Below are 6,501 nucleotides of genomic sequence, written 5' to 3' on the forward strand. Positions count from 1 at the left end.
AGAACCCATGTAGTGTTCCTCTACAATCACATTTATGCTGGGGAAGGAGAGAGTCAGATCCCTGGAGCTCACTGGCCAGCCCCTCTAGCGAAATAAGTAATTCTAGGTTCCACAACACATTTTGTCCAAAACTTAGGGTAGAGAGTGACTGAAGAAGACACCCAGTATCAACTACATGGGCAAACACACACACACACACACACACACACACACACACACACACACACCACTTGCAGCATACATATACAATACCACACATACAAAAGAAGGAAGGAAAGAAAGAAGAAAGGGAGGGCAGAAGGAAGGAAGGAAGGAAGGAAGGAAGGAAGGAAGGAAGGAAGGAAGGAAGGAAGGAAGGAAGGAAGGGGAGGGAAGGAGTGAGGAAAAGAAAAGGAGGGAGGGACCCTCTGAGGGGACTGAGTCCATACTTCAGAACATTCAGTGTGTGTGTGTGTGTGTGAGTGTGTGTGTGTATGCTCATGGGTCTGTCTGTATCTTTTCCTCTTATAAGAATAAGAACCCCAGTTCTGTTGTATTAAGGTCAATACTGCTCCAATGTACCCTCATCTTTATTTAACTACTTACAGAGTCAGTAACTTTGAGAATGTGCTCTCATTTGGTCACATTGTAAACTGACCAGTCCATAGTTCTATGAATTATGGGAGAAGGGTTGTTCTTAGCCTAGTACAATGTGGACCTTACATTAAGGATATATACACAGGTGTTCTTGGAAAGAAGGGATTAAGTCTTTTCAGCACAAAATGACACAATTACTAAGACTCCAGAGTTGCATCCCAGCTTTCAATCCAAGCCCTGATGTAACTATTTAATTGTATTCCATTTATTAATAAATAATCTAAATAAAAATCTAAGCCCATGTCTCTTCACTTTTAAATAAAGGATATAATTTGTAACACTTAGGAAGTGTTGGGTCTTTCAAATGCTCAATACATAGGAGATTTTAATACCATCCAAGTCCATCTAGTGTTAGTAAAATCTGAGATTGTATCCTCCCCTCAAGACTCAGGGATTCCTGTGGAAGAGGAGGCAGCGATATTGTGAAATCCAGGGGTAACGGAAGACACCAAAAGAACAATGCCTTTTAAACACAGCAGGGCCGACACACATATGAACTCACAGAGCCTGTGGCAACATACACGGGGCCTACATGGGTCTGAGCCAGCTGGAATCCCAGCATTGAGAGAGGAAGTGGACACAAACACTCACTGGGATCCCAGTTAGGAAACCCAGAAGCTGACTCTGATGGATAACTGCGTGCAAAGGAAAAGTTAGTTTTCCCCAATGAAGTCTCACTTAAATGTAGGCCCAATGTCCCGCAGAAGATGGCCAACACAAAAAGAACTCAATGCCACGTGCGGGGGAGGGGGGGTTAGTTTTGTCTGTTTGTTTATAGAGCAGGTCTTTTGTGTATGTGTTCTAGTTTCCAGGTTGGAGTTTCTGTGACATTTCTGTGTTTGAATGTGTGTGTTTGCACCTATTTGTGTTTCTTGCGCTTTTTCTTGGGTACTTTTTTTTTCTGTTTATTGATTCAGTTTGTCATATTCTGGTTTGTTTAGTTTTGTGTTGTTGTATTTTATTATTAATTTTTGAATGAATGCCTGTAGGTTTTCTAACAAGAAAGAGAAAGAAAGGGTCTGAATTCGTGTGGGAATGGAGGTGGTGAGGAGCTGGGGGAAGCCGGGAGAGGAAAAACTATGATCAGAATATATCATATTTTCAGTAAAAGAATAATAGATGAAATAAAGGGCAGGGACTGCATATCAACATGGCCAGGGCATACTGTCCTCATGATGTCACCTTGCAGCTGCTGTTCATCATAGGAGCAACTCAGGAAAATTAAGAGTATTGCCCCAGAAAACCTATTCAAGACCTTCTCTGCTCTGTTTCCAATAGCTCACCTTTCCTGGTAGCCACATTGTCCTGTTATGTCACTCACCAGTGATAAGACCTTGGATGGGATGTTGTCTCTGAAAACACAGGCACAATAGATAAAGAAACAGATGCCATAGAACTGGACAAAGGTTTAGTGGAGAAGGGCGCAGCCCCTCTGGCTTCCTCTAAACTCTGCCTTCCCTCCTGGCCAGAGTGCCACAGCACCAGACCCACCTATCAGGAAGAAGTTCCATTTCCACTCCAGCTGTTAAGAGATGCTCTTTCTCATCTTACCTGGAGTTCAGTGTCCCAGTGTGAGTCCAGGAGAACACAGGTCCCCCTCACCAAATGCACCATATGGGCAGAAAGCCACTCTGCTACCTCTGTACATAACCTGTGGGTGGACAGCTCTTCCTCAGATCCACACAGGATGCTTATAGAATCAGGTTGCAGGTAACAGTGATGATGATGATGATGATGATGATGATGATGATGATGATGATGACACAACAACAACAATTTTTTTTAAAAAAAAATTCTTGGTAGTTGTTGTTATTTTTCTCATTTGGGTTCTCAGTGAGCCCATGAGTATAAGGGGCTACCATTACCACACCTCATCTGTAGATGAAAAGCCTTAGGTACAGAGTAGTTACCCAGCTGAAGGCAAAGAAAAAAACATAACTCAGACTCACACACTTGGGAGAGGGACTTACTGCCTAAGGAGCAGTGTCCATCTATAAGGTCTCTCTATAAAGGATGGAGCAGCCAATCCCAAGACAACAGCTTTACTGTCATGCTTATTCGCAGTTAACATCCCAAGTTGCTATAATGTTTTTTCCCAACTGTCACTGTGTATGTGCAGACTATGTATGTATATATGTGGGACAAGCAGTATTACTGGACAGTAGCAGAGGCTGGAGAGTTATGGATTGGGAGACATTTGGTTGTACCTAGGTTTAGATTCCCAATGTCCACATAAAAGCAGGGCATGTTGGCATATATGTGTCATCTTAGCAATGGGGATACAGAGCTAAGAGGTTCTCTAGAGCTCCATGGCCTTACAGCCCACCCAAATTGACGAGTTCCAGGCTCAAAGAGAAACTATGTCTCAATAAATACATAGAGGAGAGCAACACACACACACACACACACACACACACACACACACACAAACTAAGGTATGAAGAAAATTGCTACCATCATAGGCAAGCTCTCTATGATGTTCAGAGTCCCTTTTCATTCACTGTTAGCTGGGAATATTATACTTGCATTGTGGTACCAAAGTACAAATACAGAATTGGCAAAGCCCAGCATCTTATCTCCTGCATTAAACCTTATTAGCAGTGTCATTATCAATCTGTAAAACACTGAAAATTTTCTTTAGGGAAGAGAGTACACCATCAATTTGACTTAACTAAGGAAATTAATTAGTCTTAATTAAGAAAATTCTGTTGGTGATAAAGCTCAGCAGCTAGAGCTCTTGAATGCCAAATGTTACCCTCATAGGGTTCTTTGTCCTCAGTCTCCTTTCCACAGGGTTCCCTGCTTGCTCTTGAGCTACCAGAAAGCTTATCTGGAGAAGCAGAGTAAAATCCTGAGTAGCCAATCCACCATTCAGTAGCTCAAATGGGTTGGGATATTTTTTTTTTTTTGGTTTTTCGAGACAGGGTTTCTCTGTACAGCCCTGGCTGTCCTGGAACTCACTTTGTAGACCAGGCTGGCCTCGAACTCAGAAATCCGCCTGCCTCTGCCTCCCAAGTGCTGGGATTAAAGGCATGCGCCACCACCGCCTGGCTGGGTTGGGATATTTTACTTTAAGCCATACAACTTAGTATCAGTGAATTCCAGATTCTCCTAGAGTTCTGGCTAAGCCATTGTTACTTTAGATACGTGGAAAATTCACTTACAAAACAGACCACATTTGACAGTTTGTGATTTCCACCAGGAAGTGACTCAACTTCCCCCAAACACCAGAAGTCTCCACTGGGGAAGGGAAAGCAACCTGCCAATGTTAGGCAACCAGCTGGTTGCTTTATAATTCACCAGCTGCTATATAATTTATGCATTTGCACAATGTACTCTGCTAGTCTTGCTGGGAGATGGCTAACAGGATAGGAATTTACACCGTGAAGGATCCTTCTAAGAGTCCTGCAAACTGGATGAAAATAGATCCAGACCAAACACAGAGTTTCCATTCTTGAAAGAAAACAAAAATGCTTTATATCAAAGACTAAGGCTCATGAGACATCAAAGTTCTCTATAGCCACATTGGAAGGAACAAAATATCATCATTGTGTTCTTGATTCCAAAAACAAATAGAATCTACTTCTCTTATTTGAGAACGCCGTTCTCTTATTTAATTTGCACTTCTATAACAAAGTATCTTAGATTTGATAATTTATAAACAACAGAAAAGCATGTGCTACTATTCTGAAGTCCAAGATCAAGACCTGCAGTTCAAGATGCCTACTAACAGCTTCCATACTGCTTCATATACAGACATCTCTTTGCTGGGTCCTCACGGGGTAAGAGATGGGTATATTTCATTAGTCCTATAATGTCAGGGTCTGAACCTCATTCATGAAAACAGAGACCTTGGGACTGAATCACTTCCCAAAGGCCCTGCCCTCAGTACTGTTTCATTAGGAAACAGGCTTTGGTGTATGAATGCACATCATACAATCAACCCATCAAGGAAATATGAGAGATTACAGATATTTTCAAATCTAAAAAAATAATCTTTAGAACTTTCCCTCTCTTTCTTTTGCACAAAACAAAACAAAACAAACAAAAAAACCTACAGGAGAGCTGGAGAGATGTCTTAGTGGTTGAGATTATTTGCTGCCCTTCCACAGAAACTGAGGTCAGATCCCAATACCATGCTGGGCAGATCACCATTGCCTGTAACTCCAGCTCCAGGGGATCTGAAAAATCTGAAACTCTCTTCTGACATCCTTGGGTACCCACACTCTTAGAAGGCACATGCCCAGAAAGTCAAACACTGAATATTCTCTCTCATGTATGGACTCTAGCTTCTAGTTTTTAAATTTGTGTGTTTAACAGAGAATCTGTAGAAGCAGGGAACTAGAAAGAGACCTTAAAGGGTATGAAAGGGGGAGGACCTTAAGTGGGGATACTAGAACACATGTGATGTGGAAGTCCAGAGTGAGATACTGGGGTTTGAAAAGTTTAAGCAGGAAAATTAGGGAGATGCTTTTTTTTTTTTTTTTTTTTTTTTTTTTTTTTTTTGACTTGAGACCTACCTCACAGAAGGCAGTTCATGCTTAGTATTGTAAACTTTGTCCAAATCCCACGTCTGAGAAGGTCACGAACTACAGGAGGCAGCAGGAAGGAAGACTTTCTGCTGTCGTTTTTCTCAACAAATGTGCTGTGAAAATGCCTTTTAAATGTGTATGTTTATATCTAGGAACTGATGCTACAGTCTGCCTTTGTCAAAGATGCTTCTTTTTGCAGTAGGCTGTGGTTAAAACAGACTCATGCTGGTCAAAGTGCTGAGATAAATGATAATTGAGTGCTCAGCTTGGAACAGGACATCTGTATCATTTCCTCAACCTTTGACCTGTGAAATCCAGACAGTGGACAATACGAGGGAGGAAGCCCAGAACATTTTCTGTCAAGGTGACTCTACTCACTGTAACTCTTCTTAGACAACTAGAGTCAGACTCCTAATGGAACAGTATGGGAGACACTACCTCCCCCTTCCTGCAATCTGTATGGACACAAACAAAGTATGTTGTGCATGAGCTAAATGTCAGTCCCATCTCATCACCATTGCCATGCTGGTAAGACATCAGAAACTAATCCCAGGTTCATAAAGAAAGTCATTTAATGAAATCCAAAGAATGCATATGTGGGAACCCCATCATGTAGGGCCGGGGAATGAACTCAGGTTGTGAGGTTTAGCAGTAAGTACCCTTACCCAATGGGTCATCTTACTTGCCCCCCCCAAATTTTTTTTGAAAACAAGAAATATATAAATATTGCAACTCTAAGTTCAAGGAACTTCAAATATCTTTATAAGTCATTCTCATTTTAACTATTTACTTTGTACTTCCTAATAAGTAGGCATCACTTTCAAACAAGAAACAAAAATATAACACTAGGGCTGAAAAGTAGAAACAGAGACAGGGCTTTCCGCGCTACCTGGGGACGGGTCCATACGGCGTTGTTCTTGATTCCCATCGTAACTTAAAGGGAAATTTACACAATGTCCGGAGCCCTTGACATCCTGCAGATGAAGGAGGAGGATATCCTCAAATTCCTTGCTGTGGGAACCCACTTAGGTGGCACCAACCTTGACTTTCAGATGGAGCAGTACATCTACAAAAGGAAAAATGACGGTATCTACATCATAAATCTGAAGAGGACCTGGGAGAAGCAGTTGCTCGCAGCTCGAGCTATTGTTGCCATTGAGAACCCTGCTGAAGCCAGGTGTGCACGCCTTTAATCCCAGCACTCGGGAGGCAGAGGCAGGTGGATTTCTGAGTTGGAGGCCATCCTGATCTACAAAGTGAGTTCCAGGACAGCCAGAGCTATACAGAGAAACCCTGTCCTCGGAGGAGGAGGAGGAGGAGGAGGAGGAGGAGG

Source organism: Mus pahari, chromosome 3 (genome assembly GCF_900095145.1).
Source record: "Mus pahari chromosome 3, PAHARI_EIJ_v1.1, whole genome shotgun sequence".
Taxonomy (NCBI): domain Eukaryota; kingdom Metazoa; phylum Chordata; class Mammalia; order Rodentia; family Muridae; genus Mus; species Mus pahari.